At 41.1% G+C, this 25,582-nt stretch overlaps 1 protein-coding gene and 1 pseudogene across 1 annotated transcript in view; both read left to right on the top strand.

Annotated features, from left to right (window-relative positions):
* The first annotated feature begins 1,972 nt into the window (after positions 1-1,972).
* On the top strand, positions 1,973-23,833 carry LOC133121328 (cytochrome P450 2K1-like; annotated as a pseudogene).
* The window catches only part of LOC133118803 (geranylgeranyl pyrophosphate synthase-like), a 14,359-nt gene continuing 12,523 nt past the window's right edge, over positions 23,747-25,582 (top strand). The window contains exons 1-2 of the mRNA XM_061229055.1: positions 23,747-23,829; positions 24,650-25,012. The gene's annotated coding sequence lies outside the window, so the exon portion shown is untranslated. The remainder of the gene's footprint in view (positions 23,830-24,649; positions 25,013-25,582) is intronic.

Genomic DNA, 25,582 nt, shown 5'->3' with positions numbered 1-25,582 from the left:
ACCAGTTTACAATCTACGCATTGCAGATCATTTCCACCCCGGTCTATTTTCCGAGTGAGTGCGGACTGCGGAGAAAAAAGTCTACATTTGTCCGCCAATAATGTTGATAAAATGTGCACGATTTCTTAATGGAAATATAATGAAATGAGTAAGGCATATGCTACTAAATAATATCTAATTGAGGAGAGCTGGCTATATCTGACGGTACAGAGTACTTTGTGAATTAATCGTCAGATAGCCTACTCAAGGAAAATCACGGGAAATTGTTTTTTGTAAATGGTATTCATCATTCAACACTATGTGATGAAGCCGATTAATTCTCAATTGATTAGTCAGGTCACCGACACATTTGATAATCAAGGAAAATTTAAGAAAACAGTTTTTATATCAATGATTGACTTAAAGGAAAGTTTTGCGCCCCACCAATTCTGAGCTCATGAGACGCCACTGTACTGTAACAAAATGATACAGAACATGAAAACAGAAGAAAGTTTTGAAATCCCAAATTCAGGGGGCTTATGTATCAAGCATGACAGAGTAGGACTGCTGATCTAGAATCTTCTCATTACTTGTAATGTATACACACGTATTAAAGTATCATAACTTGCTTTGTGCTACTCAGTATTATTTTCTGTAACTGTGTGAGTGGAGATGTCTCTCCCTGTCTGTACCATGGGCCTCCAAGGCCACGGCCATTAACTGTGTGTTCTGAATTATATTGTCTTGGTGCCTGAGAGCCTGCAGAACCAAAAACATAATACCTCATGATGGAAGCTACCATGGGGATTATCTTCCTAGAAATAGGGAGTTAAAACAAGATAAGATAGATTATTCTCAGACGCGCAAGTTAAATGCACAGGCCCCTGCGTATACGTCATGCTGGAATGTTTTGAGAACATGCATCTGCATGACGTACCTTGAAGGGGGAGATATGAATAAACAATCTATAGTAAGGAGAAGAGCGGTGGATTGTCTTTGAATATTGATTATCAGAAATATTAATGAATACTAATGAAGGGGCGTACATTTGTTGCGCTCTGTGCCTACATATATCCAGACAAAGGTCCTGGAACCTTTGTCCTTGTTTTTGCATGTAACTTGGACCCTATACCCATAGTAAAGATTGGATTTTATTTACTGTCTCTGTCTCTGAGTGTTTTCTTACAGGAATAAATTAAAATTCCCACCACAGTGTCGGTGTGGTGAGTGACCTTTTTTACTTAACTCCCTGCCCCCCAAAATGTCTGCACGGCCCTGATCAATGTTATGTTTTCCCTTAATTTCACTTTTATTTAAAAGCTCAGTAAAGGATGTCATAGGCCCTGATGATAATTTAACAACATTTACTGGGATCAGCAAGGTTCCCATTTATTAGGTTAAGGTAGTACTGACTTTTTTCATTTTTTACACAATTGATAATCTTTCAACTCAAATCTTGTTTGTTTACAATCTTGTTATTTAGGTTTTCGTATTGCTTTATTGTTGCGTAATCCTTTTTATTTTTGTGCAATTGTGTTTTCTCAAACAGGAACCAGTTTACAGCTGAAACTATATTTGTGCTCACTGTCTGTGTTTACAGTGCTCTCTGCTGTGCTGATGGTGTAGTGAGTGGCAGGGAGCAGTGCATTCCGCCGTGTTAATCAGTAATAGAATGACAGAGGCCAAACGTGGGGGCACAAGATTTTATATCAGACCATTTAATGGGAATGTTTTCTACTCCTGACGATTTTAATGTTATAATAATGAATTATATGATTCATGCCTCAGTTTTGTTGTTCTTTGTAGAGAATCCAGTCTTATTACTCATAACTGAAAAAAGTGTTTGATACCCCCTCTACTTCATGAATTACAATATTGCATAAATTGTAGATTGCAGAGTACATTAAAAAAAAGAAACAGCAGGTATAACTGGTTTACAGTCAAACCTACCTCTCTGAAAAAAGTTCAGACGGAGATCAGTTCAGACAGAGTCATGTTGGAGGAGCTTTTACCCCTGATGTTCTCACCATTGACCCTTCTGGGGGTGGTGCTGGTGCTGTTTTTGCTCTACCTGCTCTCCTCCACCCCTGGACCTGGAAAACACCCACCAGGACCCAGACCCCTGCCTCTCCTTGGGAACCTGCTGTTATTGGATCACAAACGGTTTCATGTGTCTCTCTGTGAGGTAAGGACAATGTTGTTGTTGTTGTTGTTATTATTATTATTATTATTATTATTATTATTATTGATTTACACCAAGACTTGGGTGAATGAGGTCCTTGGGGAACACAAAGTTGAAGAGGACACATAGACCATCTATTTGCTAACAGAGACACATGATTTTCTGTGAAATGGGTAAGAAGTCTAAAAGGATAAGTAGGCATGAAAACATTCCCCATGGTAGGCAATTTAGCAATAGATAATTTAATACCTTGAGAAGCGCTGTCTCAGAGCTGTAATCTGCCTGAAAACTATTTCAAAATGATAAAATAAAAGGCTGTTTTCCAATGGGTCTGTAGTTGAACCAAAGATATTAGCCTGCTGTGTTTGGGTGCGGTCACACAAAACAAGCTTTATCATCTTGAAAATGCAAGTTGTATAATTTTATGAAGCCTACTCTGCAGGAGAGCAGTCCACTCCTGTCAATCTCTTTGTTATTAACAGCAATAGTAAACTACTTTCCCAGTTTTTTTTCCCGTTTTCTTCAGTTTTTTTTAAATAATGGAAAAGTAGTGTTAGAAACACTTCCTGTATTTCTCAACATTTTGTGGATGTCCATGTTTTGTGTTTTTCAATAACAAATATTGACAGACTTGGTTTTTGTCAGAGGGCTGTTAAAATCCTGATAATGTATTTCCTGTCTCTCCAGCTGTCTAAGAAGTATGGAACTGTGTTCACTTTACACTTGGGCCCAAATAAAGTGGTTGTCCTGGCAGGCGACAAGACGGTCAAACAGGCACTGGTCAACTACGCTGGAGAGTTTGGAGATCGGGAAATTGCACCCATATTTAGAGATATTATGAACGGGCATGGTATACAGTCCTGTCCATCTGTTGGTCTTACCATCTCCATGTATGTTATCCACAACATAATGTAAGATGGGTTGTGTTTAGATTACAGCCTTAGAGAGAGGAACAGTGCAATTGAATGAACATTATATTATTATTATTATTATTATCATTATTATTATTATTAAGAATGCTGCTGTCCTAACATCAAAAGTCAGAGGCCTGCAATCTATGGGCCGTACCTCCTGCAGAGTTTGTCAACGGAGATGCACCAGAATACATTAGTGAGCTTAGAGGTTTTAATTGAGTTAGTGCCAAAAATATGTTGATTAGAGGGCCTTAAATATGTGTGTGAAGCTTTATACAAAAATACTGTTCAAAAGTGTGGAAAAATGCTAAATGTAAAAGGTAGTATCTGCTTGGAGTCCATTCACTTTCAGCTATTTGAAGCTTAATATCTCAAAACTACTCAGATACCCATGGACCCATGGCCTGCTACAATATGCAAACAGACAGAGATACAGACGTATTTACATACACATATGCACATATCACCTCGGGGAGGTCGGCGGGTGGGGTTCAGAATGGGGGCGTAGATGTTTTCTATATGATTTTCAGCTCATGCATTGGTATTTATGGGGTGTCAGGACCCTGCCAGGGGTTTCTCTTTCCACATTTTAAGTTTGAATGCAATCTGTAACATTCATCTGTAACAATTGAAATCATTAATTGTATGTTTATATAGATAATAATTGTTTATACAGGACAGTTGAAATCTACATTGTTAGAAGCAGTTCCCGTTTCAAGCAGAAACCAACGTGGGGCAATTTGGTTTTATTATATAAGGCGGCGTAGTGGTTAAGGTAAATGACTGGGACACACAAGGTCGGTGGTTCTAATCCCGGTGCAGCCACAATAAGATCTGCACAGCCGTTAGGCCCTTGAGCAAGGCCCTTAACCCTGCATTGCGCCAGGGGAGGATTGTCTCCTGCTTAGTCTAATCAACTGCCAAATGCCAATAATATATATGATATATATAATATATAATATGCAATATGCAGGTGGAGATTGTGACTTCCCACAATTCCCTACAAGTATCACCTCTATTGTTGAAAGCAGAAGTAAAAAGTATTTTTTTAAAGGTATTCAATTGCTAAACAGGATTACCTCCAAAGACATACATGTTTGGTCTCATTCAAAAGCGGCTAAAAGCATGAATGTTTTGAGAATAATATAATGATGCTTAGACCTGCATTCAACAATATGAGGCCACTTTAATAAGTACAGTTTCATCATAGACATATGGGGAAGAAATGCTCCCATGGTGTTCTTTCCCATCGCAGGTGTTCTGTTCTCCAACGGAAACTCCTGGAAGGAGATGAAACGCTTCTCCCTCTCCACCCTGCGAGACTTTGGAATGGGCAAGAGGGGGAGCAAGGAGAAGATCATTGAGGAATTACACCACCTCATCAAGGTGTTTGAGAATTTTAAAGGTGAGAGAGGAATATGCATGGATTCAATCAACATTTTATTTTTTGGTACAAGCTCCATCACGCCGTGATACACCCCTGGGGGAGACAGAAGAGCCGGACATAGGTAGGGAGGGAGAGCCCACACATATGCACATATCACTTTGGGGAGATCGGTGGGCGGGGTTGAGAATGGGGGCGTATATGTTTTCTGTAAACAAAGGGTCGCATCAAGGTCTAAAATGCTGATCCAGGTATTTGCTGTAACAAGAAGTCGGTCCAACGACTGAGTTTAGAATCCACTGTAATTGATCCATGTAATTTACATTTACATTTGTTGCAAAGATGGCAAAGCTTAAAGGTAATTTTGGTCCAATAAACGTGCTTTCTGGAGGAATTTTTTTTTTTTAATGTATTCTTTTTTTGGTCTTTAGGTGAGCCCTTTGACACCACTCAGCCAGTGAATTACTCCGTCTCCAACATAATGTGTGCCATCATGTATGGCAGCCGCTTTGACTACGCTGACGCTGCCTTTCAAAAAATGGTCAACATGAGCAATGAACTTATCCAACTGTGTGGTTCAACTGAAATAATGGTACTGGTACTTAGTAATTTCCCTTTAGGTAGCCATTTTGCGCTTTGTAATTATTTCTGTACAGTATAGTACAACATTGGAGACCCAAGTGTCAGTTGATAAATGCTGGAGCTACAGGTACAGCTGGGCCCCAATGCCGAGACATTACAAGCTCTAGCCTGGGTTCTGTATTTCAGGATCTATACCAGTCCATTCTGGTTGGAAAGTAGATTTCATTCCAGGTTTTTGTGATTATGATCCTGAGCTCGTTTTGCTTTTGTGTTGGTTACTGCAGGTGTACAACATGTTCCCCTGGCTGCGCTGGTGTTGTAGCCGGTTGTTGGTGAATCGGACCCAGATTTTGAAGAACATCAAAAGCATCATTGGGGAGATTAAGAGGCTGGTGCAGGGACTGAAGGACACACTCGACCCCCAGGACCTCAGGGGATTTGTGGACTCCTTCCTAGTTCGACAGCAGGAGGTATGGAGCGAGAGAAGCAGAACTGGGACTGATCTGAACTGCACTCTGCTTAATCCTTACTGTGGGCAGAGACAGCAGATGTTATGATTTTTAAATTGTTTTCACAGAAAGTTGATCACTTGCTGAAGAGATTTATTTTGTAAAACCTCACCTCTAGGCTTGTGTCTCTCCCAAATTACTCTGCTCTGGACTCATTGTATACTGCACAAATGATAACTGCAAATGATAGGGCGGCCTGTAGTGTAGTGGTTAAGGTACATGACTGGGACATGCAAAGTTGGTGGTTTGATCCCCCGTCAAGCCACAATAACATCCGCACAGCCATTGGGCCCTTGAGCAAGGCCCTTAACCCTGCATTGCTACAGGGGAGGATTGTCTCCTGCTTAGTCTAATCAACTGTACATCACTCTGGATAAGAGCAACTGCCAAATGCCAAAAATGTAATGTAACTGCAGAATATGAACAATACAGGATAGCTGATAAGCTGATACATTTCTAGCACACTGACAATTTTCCTTTGCTTTGTCAGTCTGGATAGGAACTACAAAGTGATGGATTGATTGACTTAGACTGGGTCTTAATATTTAGAAAGTGCTTGTGTAATAGGTGAAGAATTTGCCTGAGTCCGAGGTGGGATTTGAACCCCGGCCTCTCACTTGTCCAAATTATTTGTTGAACGAACGTGTTACCAGTCAGCTAAAGACGAACTCGCCTCTAGCCAAGGGCAACAACGCTCTTTTGAATTTGAGGGTTACGTCATCGGGGAGTGTTGTCGCGATAACCTGCTACCAGCCTTCGCTTTCACTGCACCATCTGTGCTTACTAGCGAACTAGCCGAGCCAACCACACTACACTCGGGTTTTTCACTGCCATTCTGGTTGGTTTACTTTCGATGCAAGTAGGGTTTCCAACCCTCCTGGATTGTCTGGAAGACTCCCAGCATCTTTTGAAATAGAATTACATGGAGTTACAATCCTATATGTGAGAACAAAATCAATCTTGTGTGGTTAAAGTCAGTTTGCCAGCTTGTTAATCTGTCAACACACCCTTTTCTTGCTGGCTAGATGACCTAATTCAAATGGCAAAATTATCTACAAGAAATGTGTTAAAAATTTAATTTCATGGTGATTTAATGGTCTGAAGCTGGCACTCCCATGCTAGCAAAGGTGGCAGAAATCAGTGGAAGTTTGAAGTAAGCTGAAAAAATTAGTCTTGTTGTGTTCATAAACTCCTGCATAGGCTTGTGTTAAATAAGTACCTCTTATCCTGTACTGAAATGCATTAACATCTTTCAGGAATTGTTTGTCCAACTAATGCTTTATTTTATTGTGTATGGTGTTCTGTACCTGTTCAGGAGTCAGACCAGCCAGGTTCCTACTTCCACAACGACAACCTGAACTTTACTGTCTACCACCTGTTTGCCGCCGGGACAGATACCACTGCAACCACCCTGAGATGGGGCCTGCTGCTGATGGCCAAGTACCCCCATATACAGGGTAGAGAAATGCACACACACACACACACACTTGTACAGTACACATGCATACTTGCATATAAGCGAACACTCGCATGAACACATACAAATACACAGACACAAGTTTGTGCACCAACTTTATACACATACACAGACTAATTAGACTATCTTTGTTGGCCTTTAGGATGGTGGATGAGAATCCCTCTCTTCTATCATTCCGCACAGTAATTCCCAGTGTCAACCGTGCTCTGCTTCACTGTAATGGGTTTGATGTATTTACAGTTTATGAATCTGTTTCCATGAAATCATGGCCAATGGTTCGGTTTACCAACTGTAGCATGGTTGTCTCTCTCACACACTGACTGACTCTCTCTCTCTATCTCTCTCTCTCACTCTCGGGGAGCAGACCAGGTTCAGGAGGAGCTGAGTCGGGTCATTGGGGATCGGGAACCCCGGATGGAGGACCGGAGGAACCTGCCCTACACCGACGCCGTGATCCACGAGATCCAGAGAGTGGCTGACATTGCACCATTGAGCCTTTTCCACATCACCAGCTGTGATGTCACCTTCCAGGGATACTTAATCAAGAAGGTTATAACACCTTGTGGTCTGGTGTAAAGGAGCCCAGCACTAAAACCTACTTACAACTGTAAAATAAATAGCCTGCTTTCAAACATTTGGATATTTAATGTGTTTCTTAATTTATTTGTAGTTTAATGAGCATCCTAGCATCATTAGCATCTTCTCTTGCGAGTGCTAGAGGTGTTTGGCACCCCTAACAATTATTGTGGATAAAATCAAGCATTGAAATTGCCAATACAATTTACTTTAATTTAGTTAATCTTGGTCTAAAGGAACTATTGTGTCATTCCATCACTTCCTGTTTCTGAAGAGTATAAGAAAATGAGATAAGCATGCAAAACCCCTTTGTCAACCATCAGCATGGGAAAAGCCAAAGAACTGTCAATTCAGAAGACACAGATGGTAATTGACCATCACAAGTGAAATTTCAAAATCAAATTTTTTGTAATCGGTACAAAAAATACATAGACGATTACACATACCCCTTAGCTCTGTAAGGGCAATAAAAAAGGTGTAAAACATTGAATTGTCGCAAACTTATCAGGAAGAGGATGCAGTGCATATTCTCCCCACGGATGGTAAGACAGATGGTGAGGGAGGCCATAATTATGCAGTGAAATGCATACTGAGTGTATATATATTTCTATTGTTCAATTGGATTCAGATTTGGTGACTGGGAAGGCCACTGAAGAACATTGAACTCATTGGCATAAAACCAGTTTGAGACAACATTTGCTTTGTAACATGGTGCATTATCATGCTGGAAGTAGCCATTAGTAGATGGGTACATTGTGGCCATGAAAGGATGCACATGGTCAGCAACAATACTCAAATAGGCTGTGGCATTCAATCAATATTGATTGGTATTAACGGACCCAAAGTGTGCCAAGAAAATATTCCTCACAGCATTACACCACTGCCACTAGCCTTGACTGTTCTCACAAGGCAGGTTGGGTCCATGGATTCATTCTTACCCTACTATCTATATGCCTCAGCAGAAATTCATCAGATTATGCTACATTTTTCCAGTCTTCAACTGTCCAGCTTTCAGTTCTTGGCTGACAGAAGTGGAACCCAATGTGGTTTTCTGCTGTTGTAGCCCATCCGTCTGAAGGTTCAACGTGTTGTGCATTCTGAGATGCTTTTCTGCGCACCACAATTGTACAGAGTGGTTATCTGAGTAACTGCAACCTTTCTGTCAGCTTGAACCAATCTGGCCATTCTCCGCTGACCTGTCTCATCAACAAGTCATTTCCGGTTTTTCACACAATTCCTCTACACTGTTGTGTGTGAAAATCCTGGAGATCAGCAGTTACAGAAATACTCAAACCAGCCCATCTGGCACCAACAGTCATGCCACAGTCGAAATCACTGAGATCAAATTTATTTCCCCATTCTGATGGTTGATGTGAACATTAACTGAAGCTCCTGACCCACATCTGCATAACTGTATGCATTGCACTGCTGCCACATGATTGGCTGATTAGATAATCGCAAGAATAAGTAGGTGTAATAAAGCAAAAATGTTCAGAATAAAGTTCTCGGTGAATGTATATATGTTTATGCATGCGTTTCACAGGGAACTACGGTGATCCCACTCCTGACCTCGGTGCTGCATGATGAGGACGAGTGGGAGACCCCCCACAGTTTCAACCCTGGCCACTTCCTGGATGAGAAGGGCTGCTTCATCAAGAGAGATGCCTTCATGCCCTTCTCTGCAGGTGCAGCACAGTGCAATACATGGCAAAGCAAAGCTCTCTAATCTTTAACCAATGCAAGAATATGACACATCAGCTTCACGATCCACAGGTTGCAATGTACCTAGCTTTCTCTCCTTTAGCAATACAAATATTTATGGATTCTCACCTGTATGTATGCCCTGCTATTCTTGCCCCAATAGCTGTATACAATTGGTCATAGGGCGGTCTGTAGTGGTTAAGGTACATGACTGGGACCCGCAAGGTCGGTGGTTCGATTCCCGGTGTAGCCAGGCCCTTGAGCAAGACTCCAGGGGAGGATTGTCTCCTGCTTAATCTAATCAACTGTACGTCGCTCTGGATAAGAGCGTCTGCCAAATGCCAATAATGTAATGGTTATATTGAATAAGTATTGTACACAGGTACTGTGATTATGGCTGTCCCTGTATTTGTAATAAGTTACTGTCATATCTCTCCTGTCCTATCTGTCATGTGCTGTGATTATTTATATCTCCTATAGCTGGGTAGTGTGATTATCACTCTCCTGTTGCCATAATTAATTGCTGTTATCCCTCTCTTGTAGCTGTATGTATGTGCTGTGATTATCTCTTCCTTGCAGGGCGACGGGCCTGTCTGGGAGAGAGCCTGGCCAGGATGGAGCTCTTCCTCTTCTTCACCTTCCTCCTGCAGCGGTTCCGCTTCACACCATCACCGGGGGTATCTGAGGATGAGCTGGACCTGACACCATCCTTGTTGTTCACCCTCAACCCTTCCCCCCACCAGCTGTGTGCTGTGAGCCGGCCCTAAACCCCACTCCAGTTGTGTGCTGTGAGCCGGCCCTAAACCCCACTCCAGTTGTGTGCTGTGAGCCAGCCCTAAACCCCACTCCAGCTGTGTGCTGTGAGCCGGCCCTAAACCCCACTCCAGTTGTGTGCTGTGAGCCGGGCCTAAACCCCACTCCAGCTGTGTGCTGTGAGAAAGTATTCACAGAGCTTCACTTTTCCCACATTTTGTTATGTTACAGCCTTATTCCAAAATGGAATAAATTCATTTTTTTCCTCAAAATTCTACACATAACACATAATTTTTTTTTTTTTTGCACATTTCTTAAAAATAAAAAACTAAGAAATCACATGTACATAAGTATTCACAGCCTTTGCTCAATACTTTGTTGATGCACCTTTGGCAGCAATTACAGCCTCAAGTCTTTTTGAATATGATGCCACAAGCTTGGCACACCTATCTTTGGGCAGTTTCACCCATTTCTCTTTGCAGCACCTCTCAAGCTCCATCAGGTTGGATGGGGAGCGTCGGTGCACAGCCATTTTCAGATCTCTCCAGAGATGTTCAATTGGATTCAAGTCTGGTCTCTGGCTGGGCCACTCAAGGACATTCACAGAGTTGTCCTGAAGCCACTCCTTTGATATCTTGGCTGTGTGCTTAGGGTCGTTGTCCTGCTGAAAGATGAACCGTCGCCCCAGTCTGAGGTCAAGAGTGCTCTGGAACAGGTTTTCATCCAGGATGTCTCTGTACATTGCTGCATTCATCTTTCCCTCAATCCTGACTAGTCTCCCAGTTCCTGCCGCTGAAAAACATCCACACAGCATGGTGCTGCCACCACCATGCTTCACTGTAGGGAGGGTATTGGCCAGGTGATGAGCGGTGCCTGGTTTCCTCCAAACATGACGCCTGGCATTCACGCCAAAGAGTTCAATCTTTGTCTCATCAGACCAGAGAATTTAGTTTCTCATGGTCTGAGAGTCCTTCAGGTGCCTTTTGGCAAACTCCAGGCGGGCTGCCATGTGCCTTTTACTAAGGAATGGCTTCGGTCTGGCCACTCTACCATACAGGCCTGATTGGTGGATTGCTGCAGAGATGGTTGTACTCTCTCCACAGAGGAACGCTGGAGCTCTGACAGAGTGACCATCGGGTTCTTGGTCACCTCCCTGACTAAGGCCCTTCTCCCCCGATTGCTCAGTTTAGACGGGCGGCCAGCTCTAGGAAGAGTCCTGGTGGTTCCGAACTTCTTCCATTTTCTGTACCCTTCCCCAGATTTGTGCCTCGAGACAATCCTGTCTTGGAGGTCTACAGACAATTCCATTGACTTCATGCTTGGTTTGTGCGCCGACATGCACTGTCAACTGTGGGACGTTATAGACAGGTGTGTGCCTTTCCATCATGTCCAATCAACTGAATTTACCACAGGTGGACTCCAATTAAGCTGTAGAAACATCTCAAGGTTGAACAGTGGAAACAGCACCACGCACCATGCACCTGAGCTAAATTTTGAGCTTCATGGCAAAGGCTGTGCATACTTATGTACATGTGATTTCTTAGTTTTTTTTTTTATTATTTGCAAAAATCTCAAAAAAACCTTTTTCACAATGTCATTATAGGGTATTCTGTGTAGAAATTGGAGGAAAAAAATGAATTTAATCAATTTTGGAATAAGGCTGTAACATAACAAAATGTGGAAAAAGTGAAGTGCTGTGAATACTTTCCGGATGCACTGTATATACATACTCGCTGTGCACTTTATTTAGAACACCTGTACACCTTCTTATTCATGCAACTATCTAATCAGCCAATTGTATGGCAGAAATGCAATGCATAACATCATGCAGATATGGTTCAGGAGCTTCAGTTAATGTTCACATCAACCAACTGAATGTGGAAAGAATGTGATCTCAGTGATTTTGACCATGGTGTAATTGTTGGTATCAGACTGGGTGGTTTGAATACCTCAGAAAATGCTTTCCTGGGATCATCACTCAAAACTGTTACTAGAGTTTACAGAGAATGGTGCAAAAAAATGCAGTTTGTGGTAGTTCTATGGGGGAAAATGCCTTGTTCATGAGAGGTCAGAGTAGAATGGTTCAAGCTGACGGAATGGCAACATTAACTCATATAACCATGCATTACAACAGTGGTATGCAGAAGAGCATCTCTGAACTCACAACACGCCGACCTTGAAGTGGATGGGCTAATTATTAAGTCTAATGAAGACCTAATGAAGGGTCAGAATATGTTTTTTTAATTACTCATGACTTAGATCCACAAAATATATTCTTGGGAATTTTCCAGTCCACTCAATCCATTTTAATTCAGTTTTTGTCCAGAATTGAGCAACTGAAATGCACTCTACTGTAACTGCAGGTTTGATAAATACTGTTACAGTTTTTGAGACATGTCCCTTCTTTTGAAAATGTTTCCTTCTGACCAACTGAACTGGACTGCAACCATATAGTCAGCAAGACTGAAAAACAATAGTCCCCCTCTGATAGTGATTGGTTGAAATGGATATAAAGTTGCGTTTTAATTTAGAAGTGAACTGGAATGTAATTTCCCGTAACACTTGAAATACAAGGTACTGATTCATACAGATTTTCCATAAAAGTGAAGGTCCCCTTGCAGACTGAGTCACATTGGAAAACTCCTATTATTCTAAATGTAAATATTCAACCGGTTTATCAGATTCAAATTCAAACGAACGGGAACAAGGGCTCATCACACTCTTCTGCACACATACCCTCATGCAACCATATGCTGCCAATAAGAAATGAGCCTATAATTTTTGCTGATTGGTAATACACACAATTACTTTTCACTGTATTTTCTGCTGATTAAATTATTTTAATGTAATGCATTAATTTAATAATTTTTGTTTTGAATCAGAAATGTAAAAATCAACTATGCAAACTGTGTATAAAATTCAGTAAATAAACTTAAAAAGCCAAACTTCTTGGGCTCATTCGAATTGCTTATTTGCGTCCTTGTCTCCTGTTTCTTGGCTGAACCAGAATTTGATCCAGATCCACTATCGTTAAAGACATTCCACTCCATGCAATGTCCATGAAGGAGTGAGAAGCTAAGAGGCTCCTGAAGGATTCTTAAGCAAGGAATGGGAACACATTTTTTCAAAAAGCGTGATGTATAAATTGATCTGAGGATCAGCTTCTCCCCATGTGATTATGTCTGTATGTCTACTCTGGTTCACCGTTGGTTTTGGTTGACATTTTTATTTAACCAAAAAGGTCCCATTCAGACATAATATCTCTTCTGCCAGTCCTGGTCAAGATGAGATAAAAAGGTTTCATATAAAAAGTACAAACAGGGACAGATAAACATAAACATAATAAAAACATAATAAAACACAAGACACAAAAGGGATCAGGTGCTAAAAAGAATAATGGACAATAATGGCACATGTTAAAAGCTAGAAGTAAAAAAAATATCTTGAAATATTTTACAAGAGAGCGTAAATATGCCAAGTTAAATATGCCGTTAAGTATACTTAAATGTAAATTAAGTATGCCGGTGCATGAAAGGAAAAGGCAGATTTAGCCAGATCTGTTCGGGTGGTTGGAACCAAGAGGAGAGTTTCCTCTGGTGATCTAGTGTTATAGCTACTGGGGCAATATGCCACCAAACTATATATGTACTGCACTAATTTACCCAGGAAAGCTTTTGCAATAAAAATGAACATATGGGTTTTCTCCTTAGACACAGTGAAGTCCATTGAACCATTTCATATGTTACAATAATGTGTACAGACGCTTGCATCAGTTACAAACTGTAAAGCAGCATGAGGGACTAAATCCAGTTTTTTCAAAAGTGATGAAGATGTACACATATACATTACATCACCATAGTCTAATACTGAAAAAGGGGTGCGTTGGACTAATCTTTTTCGAGCAGAAAATAAAAACATAACTTGTTCTGAGTTTGGTTTGAAGCTATCAATACGGACACCAAAGTTCAAGCCCAATGCCAAGGTATTTGTAGGAGGTAACCTTCCCTAGATGAGTACCATCTGGTGTTAAGACCGTACAGCCAGTGGGTGATCCCCAGCCCCAGCCTCAACCCGGTAACGGTGAATGATATCACTCAGTAGCCACTGTTTCAATTATGAAACCGCGATTAAACAACACTTATTATGTTACATTTCCGTTAAAAAACAACTATGTAGTAGGTCAGTAGGACTTGCTAGTTGCCACCGTAATTTCGTCATTAGTAGCCGCGGCACTCGCGAGCAAGCAAGCTGGTCTAATTATCATTAAAACAACATTATCTCCGTCATGCACCACTTACAAATATGCAATTAATTTCTGAAGCAGGTAATTACGTTTTTCATAGTTTTGGTAGTTTAGAGATTAATTACCCCCTTTTCTTTATAGCCAGTTTCCTAATAACGTTATGTTCAAAAGTGTATTGGGCATGTCGCAGTGTGTTTTCCCTGTCAAAATTTAAGTTTCAATCAATCAAGGTTGCAAGAGGCAAATACACCTGTCTCTAATGAAAGGCAAAATACTTCCCTGACCCGGGACCAGTTTTTTCAGCCATATGCATATTTAAAAAGAAAAAAAGAAAAAAAGGGTAATTTATTAAATATATGCAGCAGTGGCGTATCGTGAGCTGAGAATTGGTGGGGCGTATAACTGTCCTTTAAACCAATCATTGGCCTCATCCCATTTTCATTCAATTATCTTGATTAACACACATTTCAATGATGGTCCTAATCATTTAACCACAAAGTAGCCTAGCCAACACTGTTTTTTTGTAAATTGCATCCATCATTCAACACAATGTAAATGGGTGGCATTCATATCGCACCTTTATCCAAAGCGCTGTACAATTGATGCTTCTCATTCACCCATTCATACACATACTCACACACCAACGGCGATTGGCTGCCATGCAAGGCACCAACCAGCTCACCAGGAGCATTTGGGTGTTAGGTGTCTTGCTCAGGGACACTTCGACACAGCCCGGCGGGGGACTGAACCGGCAACCCTCCGACTGCTAGACGACTGCTCTTACTGCCTGAGCTATGTTGCCCCGATGTAATGAAGCTGTGTGTTAATTCCCGATTGATTAGTCAGGTCATCGACACATTTGCTAATCAAGGAAAATTTAAGAAAACAGTTTGGAGATCAATGATTGGCCTAAAGGAAAGTTTTGCACCCCACCAATTCTGAGCTCATGAGACGCCACTGTAACAAAATGATACAGAACATGAAAACAGAAGAAAGTTTTGAAATACCAAATACCAATGTATCAAACATGACAGAGTAGGACTGCTGATCTAGAATCTTCTCATTACTTACAATGAAAGATAAACCAAGTCCCAGGTCAGCACAACTCTATGCTAATAAACCACTGACTGAATGTGACTGAATTAGTGTGTGTCGGTGGGGCGAGTGACCTTTTTTACTTGACTCCCTGCCCCCCAAAATGTCTGCACGGCCCTGATCTATGTTATGTTTTCCCTTAATTTCACTTTTATTTAAAAGCTCAGTAAAGGATGTCATAGGCCCTGATGATGATTTAACAACATTTACTGGGATCAGTAAGGTTCTCATTTATTAGGTTAAGGTAGTACTGACTTTTTTCATTTTTAAAAAATCAATTTTGTCCATTTGTTTGTCAATGCCCAGTCCCTGGCATCATTACTTATTTTAGCCTTGGCCCATGCATTATCTCTTTCTCTGATAGAGGATGAGATGGATTCATTAAACCATGGGTTGTCTTTACCACTGTCTGCAGTTGCTGTGCATGCTCTTGCTCTTGTATTGATGTGTGTATTGAGTACTCTCCACTCTGCATTTTACGTCAAAACTACAGTCTTGGCACATTCTATATTGTTCCAGCCATGTACATATTCTGAATTAACTATTATGCAAAAGATCTTTATCATAGGGCTGGGAAAAACTTTTTTGACTGCTGAACAAATGGACACAAGCATGCATGCAATTACATAAAAGTTATCCCTTGATCGTACACCATCTTCCACAATTGATAATCTTTCAAATCTTGTTTGTTTACAATCTTGTTATTTAGGTTTTAGTATTGTTTTATTGTTGCGTAATACTTTTATTATTGTGCAATTGTGTTTTCTCAAACAGGAACCAGTTTACAGCTGAAACTATATTTGTGCTCACTGTCTGTGTTTACAGTGCTCTCTGCTGTGCTGATGGTGTAGTGAGTGGCAGGGAGCAGTGCATTCCGCCGTGCTAATCAGTAATAGAATGATAGAGGCCAAACGTGGGGGCACAAGATTTTATATCAGACCATTTAATGGGAATGTTTTCTATTCCTGACAATTTTAATGTTACAATAATGAATTATATGATTCATGCCTCAGTTTTGTTGTTCTTTGTAGAGAATCCAGTCTTATTACTCATAACTGAAAAAAGTGTTTGATGTCCCCTCTACTTCATGAATTGCAATGTTGCATAATTTGTATATTGCAGAGTACATAAAAAAAAATAAACAGCGGGTATAACTGGTTTACAGTCAAACCTACCTCTCTGAAAAAAAGTTCAGCTTGTTGGAGCTTTTACCCCTGATGTTCTCACCCTTGACCCTTCTGGGGGTGGTGCTGGTGCTGTTTTTGCTCTACCTGCTCTCCTCCACCCCTGTTGTTGTTGTTATTATTATTATTATTATTATTATTATTATTATTATTATTATTATCAGTAAGACAAAGGAGTTGGGCCCTATTTCATATACATCGATTAAACATTCTAAGATAATTGTATGTGTCTCGTGTAAAATTATCTGACAAATTAAATTTGGCCCTACTACATTTCATAAACTAGTTTCAGTGTGTCTAGCATTGAATCATCTCAATTCTCTGCTATAAAGGATAGGTGAGACAAAGGGAGATGTGGCTCTGCCTATGTCAAAATTGCTGCAAGTAGGCAATGGTAAAAGTATTTTTATCTTGGGCACACAAGATGGGTTCAAAGTTCAAGTTTTTAACTTTGGGGGCTTGGTGCATCGTAACTTAATTGTACACAACGACTGAGTTTAGAATCCACTGTAATTGCTCCATGTAATTTACATTTACATTTGTTCCAAAGATGGCAAAGCTTAAAAGTAATTTTGGTCCAATAAACGTGCTTTCTGGGAAAAAAAAAGAGGGCCCACATCACTCCACTGCTAAAAAAGCCTACTCTGGATCCCTCCATCATCCAGAACTATCGCCCGGTGTCTCTTCTTCCTTTTCTTTCTAAAACCATAGAACGAGCCGCTTCTACTCAACTTTCTCCTTTCTTTTCTAACAACAACCTGCTAGACCCCCATCAGTCTGGCTTCAGATCAAGCCACTCGACAGAGACCGCGCTCCTCTCCGTCAGTGAGTCACTCCATGCTGCACAAGCAGCCTCCCTCTCCTCTGTCCTCATTCTTCTAGATCTCTTACCTGAGTGACATCCAGAGTTGGATGGACAACCACCATCTAAAGCTCAACCCAGGTAAGACTGAAATGATATTCATCCCTGCTACTGCCTCTCCCCATCTGGATCTCTCCATTTCCCTCAGGGATACCACACTCACGCCATCACCCAGTGCAAGGAATCTCGGCGTGGTGATGGACAGCAAACTGTCCCTTTCCGAGAACATTGCGGCGGTGACCCGGTCAAGCAGGTTCTTCCTATACAACATACGGAGAATCCGCCCCTTTCTCACCCCCTACTCGACCCAGCTCCTGGTCCAAGCGATGGTTCTGTCCCGCCTGGACTACTGCAATCCCCTCTTGGCTGGCCTCCCAGCGTCTGCCATCAGACCCATCCAACTTATCCAGAATGCAGCAGCTCATCTGGTCTTCAACCTTCCCAAATACTCACACGTCACCCCCCTGCTTACTTCCCTCCACTGGCTGCCTGTCATGGCTCGCATCAAATTCAAAGCATTGGTGCTAGCCTTCCAAGCAGCTAAGGGGTCTTCCCCAGCTTACTTAATAAAAATCATCAGACCCTACACCCCTGCCAGATCTCTTCGTTCAGCCTCCCCAGGCCGCTTGACACCTCCCCCTCTCCGAACCTCCACCTCACGCTCACGAGTACTGTCTGTTCTGGCTCCACGGTGGTGGAACGAACTCCCCGTTGAGGTCAGAACTGTAGAATCTCTCCCCACCTTCAAGCGCAAACTGAAGACGCACCTCTTCAAGCAGCACCTCTCCCCATCCCTCCCTACCTCCCTGTGAATCTGAATTGTTGTCTTTGTGATTTACTTTGTGTTTCGGTATTTTTAGTTGGCTAGGTAAGCAGTATTTGGTTAGTTAAGTTTGGTCACTTTTGCTTTGTTGTTTGTTTATTTGTTTGTTAAAAAAAGAAAAAAGAAAAAAGAAAAAAAGAAAGAATGATAGGCCCTGGTCCTTATCTTTGTTGTACAGGTAGCAATTGAAATTGTAATTCCCTCTAGGGTCTTTCAGCGCACTTATCCCTGGTTATGGGTATGCACTTTGTTGTACGTCGCTCTGGATAAGAGCGTCTGCCAAATGCCAATAATGTAATGTAATGTAATAGGTAAAGAGCAGTAGTTATGAAGACCCATTCATACCTTGTGCAATAACCTTGCTAAATTTGCACAATGCTTAATTTTGCACACCATGGTTTACATTGCCCGCTACCACCTCAAATCCTATTAATATATTTTGTGTTGTATTTGTGAATAGTGTTTTCAGAAATTATTTAGTGTCCTTTATTTTATTCTGTACTAATTTGGTGAATTATGCATCCTCACTGTTTTTCATCTATTCTTTTTTTGATATTTTGTTTACGCTTTTTTGGTGTTTAGGTGAACCTTTTGACACCACTGAGCCACTGAATTATTCCAACATAATCTGCTCCATTGTGTACGGCAGCCGCTTTGACTACAGTGACCCCGCCTTCCAAAAAATGGTCGACAGGAACAACACATTTATCCACCTGTGTGGTTCAGCTGAAATACTGGTACTGGTGCTTTTAAGTAATTGTCCTTCTTTATACGGCTAGACATTTTAAGCTTTGTAAATCTTTCTGAGGAAGGTAGATTTTATCTCAGATGTTAACTAATATCATTAATAATTCATTAATAATTCTGGAAGTCTACATGTAGTGTATTAACCTTTTAAATTGCATGGTTAATATTGCAAGTACAGTGGCTTCAGAAAAATATTCAGACCCCTTCACTTTTTGCACACGTCATTCTGTTGTAGATTTACATAGATACAATTTTGCCCCTCAATCTACACTCATAACCCATAATGAGAAATTGAAAACATGTTTTTAGCAATTTAAGCAAATTGATTAAAAATCTAAAAAACTGAAATCTCTCATGAGATTTCCTGAGCTGTTTAGTGATTTGGGCTGGTTACTGCAGGTGTACAACATGTCCCCCTGGCTGCGTTGGTGTTGTAGCCGGTGGCTGGTGAATCGGACACAGATTTTTAAAGACAACGATGACAACATTGAGGAGATTAAGGGGCTGGTGCAAGGACTGAAGGACACACTCAACCCCCAGGAACTCAGGGGATTTGTGGACTCCTTCCTAGTTCAGCAGCAGGAGGTATGGAAAGGCAGAACTGGACCGTGGCTCAGTTGAACTGGAAATGGTAAAATAACCACAAAAAAGGGAGAGATACTTTGGAACTGTATGAATCCTGCTAAATGTGCTGGCTTCAGCCAAGTCGGACCCAACCTTGCAGTTTTCTTGCAATGCGGGACTTTCGTCAATTTTCACTGGAATAAATACAACTTGTCCAATGATCATTATCATGTTCTATAAGAACTGTGTCATTTATTTATGGTTGACGCCCCTCTAGTGGCCACAGGGGTCATTGCGTCCTTTGTTTTGTTTTTCTTAAGTTTCATTTCTCATGTGAGCCATGTCATGCGGTCACGTTTTAGCTGCACAGTTCTACCTTTCCACTTCTTTGTACAATCGTGTCTTGGAAAGTATCGGTTGTAAGTACGTCATTTGCAGCAGCATATTAATGCGTTTTGAGCACTTTGTGTTGTTTCTGCAAGTGAACACTGGCGTCCATTATATGTTTGCCAAGCTAATGCTAGTTTCCTGTTAGTCTCTGCCAAGCTAACTAGCAAACTAATTAAAGCTAAATTAATATAACCAGAAATAGTCTAATAGTCCTTAAAAGGCACTCTAATTTAACCCTCCTGTTATGTTGCGGGTCAAATTGACCCGCAATTTGCAACCCCCCCCCCCCCCCCTGCATGTTTATATAACACACATACTGTTCGACCAATTTGACCTGGCAGTGATAATGGAGGATACAAAGGCTAAAATTATCAAATTTAGACCAAAACTGATTTGTTTTCTTTTGCAATATCACAGACAACCCAACCACACACACAAACACATGCACACACACACCAACACACACACCCCTGTACACACACACACACAGAAGTGCGCACACATATACAGACAGACACACAGACAGACACAGAGACAGACAAACACACACACACACACACACACACACACAGAATTTATTCCTGGACGCCAACTACACCCCTTCCCTCACTTTCTGCAGGGAAAATGTAAAATGTATCAAATATCATGCTACCTAAGATGAGAATGGGAAAACTCAGGGAGGATGGGCAACATATAAAAGGGCCCCTGCATGTTGTCCTACGAACATTATGCATCTGTACTCTCTCAGAGGTTGAAAAGATGAGCAGTATGAGCAGAAGAATGGCAGCCCAGGAGGCTCTGGAACACAACTTTGGTCAGGAAGTTTATGAAAGTGAAGATTATCTTGAGATAGATTCTGATCATGATGATGAATTTTCAGATGATGAGGGTAATGTCTCACACCCATCAACTCCAAGAAAGTCATTCATATCAAAAATGGTCAAATAGAACAGGCGACACCTAACAGAAGAGATGTATTGTTTGAATTAATCAACATGCCCCCATAACAGAAACAATTTCAAAAATGATGGAAAAAAAACAAAATAAAATCAGAATGTGTTGAAGCAAATGTGGTGAATGACAAATTTTTGCCAGTGTACAGAAAATATTTTTTTTAATGGAAAACGAATTGATTCTCATCAGTAAACCAGGATCTGTAAGAGGTGAAAAACTTGATTACACAAAATATTAATTAAATTGATATTAATTGAGCTAAAGATAATGTTTATGGAGAAAAATATATTTTTCAACTACTTTCAGATGGTGAAACATGCACCGGGTCAATTTGACCCTGGAACATTATTGCTGTTCCCTAAAGTTGAACAAAACAGGAGGGTTAAGTGAACCTAGTCAAATTTGCATTGTCTTGCATGGAGGCGAGCGGCACAAACTATGAGTCACAAGTTATAGGGAGGGATAAGAAGTGTGGTTATCCTTGTGTGACGCACTACTAGGAGAACATTCTCAACCGGGTGAAAACAGGACAATAAGACGCTCACTTATCCCAAACTAAAGAACGGACATATTTAATGTAAGCGAATTGAGAAAGAGAAGGCAGAAATAGCTCAGAAATATGCTATTTACCGAGCTAGCTTGCATAATTTTTAGTTTTAAGATGGCGCTACTCTACTACCAAAGTCGATGGATACATGGCTGATACATTTTTTAGTCTGGCTGTGTATGTTTGCAAACACCTGCATAGGGAAATAATCCTGCAAACCCATTTGTCATGTGCTGAAATTAATCTTTAGCGTCTTTTCATAAATTGTTTGTTCAGCTAGTATTTTATTTGTTGTAATGTCCATGGTCTCTATGATGTTCTGAACCTTTTCCCTCTCTGGAGTCAGACCAGCTGGTTTCCTACTTCCACAACAACAACCTGAAATTTACTGTTGCCAACCTTTTTGAAGCAGGGACAGATACCACTGCAACCACCCTGAGATGGGGGCTGCTACTGGTGGCCAAGTATCCCCAAATAGAAGGTAGAGAAATGTGCACATTCACACATTCACATACATGCATTAGAGTATCACCAGGAAATGAGATGGGTCATTGGGGATCGGGAACCCCGGGTGGAGGACCGGAAGAACCTGCCCTACACAGATGCTGTGATCCACGAGATCCAAAGACTGGCTAACATTGGACCCATGAGCTTCCCCACACCACCAGCTGTGATGTCATCTTCCAGGGATACTTCATCAAGAAGGTTCTTCATCACTTTCCCTCATTTGAATTATTCGCTCTTTCCCTTTTCCTCTCCTCTCTTACTGTTGCCTCTGTTCTCACCCTGTTGATTCTATTCCTCTTCTTTCTGTACTCTCTGATAAATACACCCTTGACAGGTTGCCAGTCCATCGCAGGGCACACACACCATTCACTCACACACTCATACCCACAGGAAATTTAGACTCTCCAATCAGCCTAACCTCCATGAGAGTGTTGGGCTAAGGCTAAATGCATGGATAAGACTGAACACCCCTGGTCAAGAGAGAAGTAATCAGTTTCAAACCTGACTCTACTACATATCTTGTCAAGCTGTTCCACCGACTGAAACTGGACATCTACCAGTAGAATACTGCCCCAGCTGAGAAGCATGGAGCCTTTGCCTTTCTTTGTCCTTTCTCAAAGACTTTCTCATAAATGTGGTCAGATCTTCGTCTAATATCCTTTGATTTTGAAGAAACATTTTTTTGCAATATATTTCAATATATATATATATATATATACATATATATATATACATATATATATATACACATATATATACACATATATACACACATATATATACACACATATATATACATATATACATATATATACATATATACATACATACATATATATATACATACATACATATATATATATATATACATACATATATACATACATACATATATATATACATACATATATATATATATACATACATATATATATATATGAGGCGGCACGGATGGTGCAGTGGGTAGCACTGCCGCCTCACAGCAAGGAGGTCCTGGGTTCGAATCCTGTCGGCCGGTTTCCTCCCACAGTCCAAAGACATGCATGTTAGGCTGATTGGAGAGTCTAAATTGCCCGTAGGTATGAGTGTGTGAGTGAATGGTGTGTGTGCCCTGCGATGGACTGGCGACCTGTCCAGGGTGTATTCCTGCCTTTCGCCCAATGTATGCTGGGATAGGCTCCAGCCCCCCAGCCCCCCTGCGACCCTGTTCAGGATAAGCGGGTTCAGATAATGGATGGATGGATGGATATTTCAATATATGCATCAAGAATTGCTAGATTTTTCTGATGAGACTGTGTGCATGTGTGTCACAGGGAACTATGGTGATCCCACTCCTGATGTCAGTGCTGCAGGATGGGGAGGAGTGGGAGACCCCCCACAGCTCCTGGCCACTTCCTGGATGAGAAGGGCTGCTTCATCAAGAGAGATGCCTTCATGCCATTCTCTGCAGGTACAGAGATACCAGTGGGCTGTAGCATAGTGGTTAAGGTACATGACTGCAACCCACAAGGTCGGTGGTTCGATCCCCGGTGTAGCCACAATAAGATCCCCACAGCAAAGCCCTTAGCCCTGCATTGCTCCAGGGGGGATTGTCTCCTGCTTAGTCTAGTCAACTGTCGTTCTGGATAAGTGCGTCTGCCAAATGCCATTAATGAAATGTAATCTCTCTCCTGTGGCTGTATTTTGCTGTGATGATCTCTCTGTCCTGTAGCTGTATTCATGTGCTTTGATTATCTCTCTCCTGTAGCTGTATTTATTTTCTGTGATTATCTCTTCCTTGCAGGGCGACGGGCCTGTCTGGGAGAGAGCCTGGCCAGGATGGAGCTCTTCCTCTTCTTCACCTTCCTCCTGCAGAGGTGAAAAAGTGTCTCTGTCACGTTTGTCATATCATGTTTTATGTTTAGTTATTGTCTTGGTTATGTTATTGTCATGTCACGTATTATTATATTACGTATTATGAGTCGTGTCTCACCACATTTTTATGTTTCATGTCATGTTATGTTTCAGGTTTAGTTGTTACGATTTAATTGTTAGTCTTGCCATGTCATGTTATATAGTTTATTGTCATTGTTTTGCAAACTGGTTATGTCACAATTTATGTTCCATGTTTTGTTGTACTGTTCATTGATTTAGCATACACTTTTTCATGTCTTTCTGCAAACCTTGCATTCCTGCTTTCTCTCTCTCCCTTTCTGTCACTCACACCCTAATTGTTTCAATTTCCCTTGTCTATTTACTAACCTACTAATGCTAGATCAGGATTGGATAATACTAACATTCTAATCATGTGTTCATGTTACCTTACGTTTCTTGTGCATGTCATTTATTAATTTACTAATGCTAGGGCAGGATAGGTTGATTACTAACGATTACTAATTACCTTGTTAACTTGTCAATCCTCCTCACCTGATTTCCATTCTCTTGCGGCTCTCAAACTAATTGTCTACACCTGTCTACACCTGCATATAAGTTCAGTTTCATCAGTTATGTCTGTGCAAAATTGTTTTTCTCCTGTTGGTCAGTTTAGCTTTTGAGTGGTATTGTCAAGCCATTGGTCTACCCATTACGATCCAAGCCTGTTATTGACCTAAGATTATTGATTTCTGTTTTGTTGACTATTGCCTGCCTGTACCACGTCTTTGCCTGATGTTTTTGTGCTTTTGCCCCGTGGAGCAGACTTCGGTCTTGACTCTTGCGCCGTCATTGACCATGAGCCTGCCTACCGCCCACCTGTACTTCTGCCCTGCTGACAGCTTTCCTGGCATGGTGTACCGATTACAAGACTGCCTTCTCCCTCACTACTGCACTTTGGTTTTCTGGCTGGATATTTACGTGTATGAACATTGCTTTTGACTACACTCCCTGGATATTCCCCAAATAAAGCCCTGACGGGACTTTACTACTCTACAGTTTCTGAGTCGTGCATTTTGGGTCCAAACCCCCCACGCACCCGTCTCAGTCTTAAAGCGGAAGTGGTTGGAAAAAGTGCCGCAACATTTGCCAACTTCACGGAGCTATTGTAAATTGCTGATCATCAAGGTAGGTGAACGTACACTATTTCAATTAAATCTAGTGTACAATCATTTCAATGTGTAAAAGGCCAATGCTAAATTAAGAAACGGTTGTTTTCGGGAGTTGAACTAGCCGACGACGAATGGTATTCTATACTAGCATTAGTTTGCCTAGCAGTTAACTGTTGGATGGCTGGTTAGCTTGCAGATTGACTGTGACTTGCATTAGTAGGGAGGGCAACCGAAAAATTTATTTCTGGAAATCAACATGAATATTACGATTACAATTCCAGTTTAACCTTAAATTAATGTGTTGTGGCCAATAATTCTGCTTAGGTGGAATTTTAATGTGATGAAATGACTGTTTTTGGCTTAAGCGCTCATTTTACCAGCATTCCATCAATGTTAAATGCTGGACCCTGTTGGCACCGAAAAAGGCAGATTTCACTGACCATTCCATTGTTTACATGTATGGAGCTTGAAAATGGTGACACAACTATAGCATTTACTTCACGTGCTCATACGTGGCTGTTGGTGGCAGTTCAAACTGTCAACATTGTGACTGTAGCCAGGTCAATATTTTTGCTGGATACTCTGT

This window comes from Conger conger, chromosome 2, assembly GCF_963514075.1.
Source record: "Conger conger chromosome 2, fConCon1.1, whole genome shotgun sequence".
Classification (NCBI taxonomy): Eukaryota; Metazoa; Chordata; class Actinopteri; order Anguilliformes; family Congridae; genus Conger; species Conger conger.
Note: the sequence above shows the minus strand (reverse complement) of the source record. Positions and strands in the feature narration are given on the sequence as shown.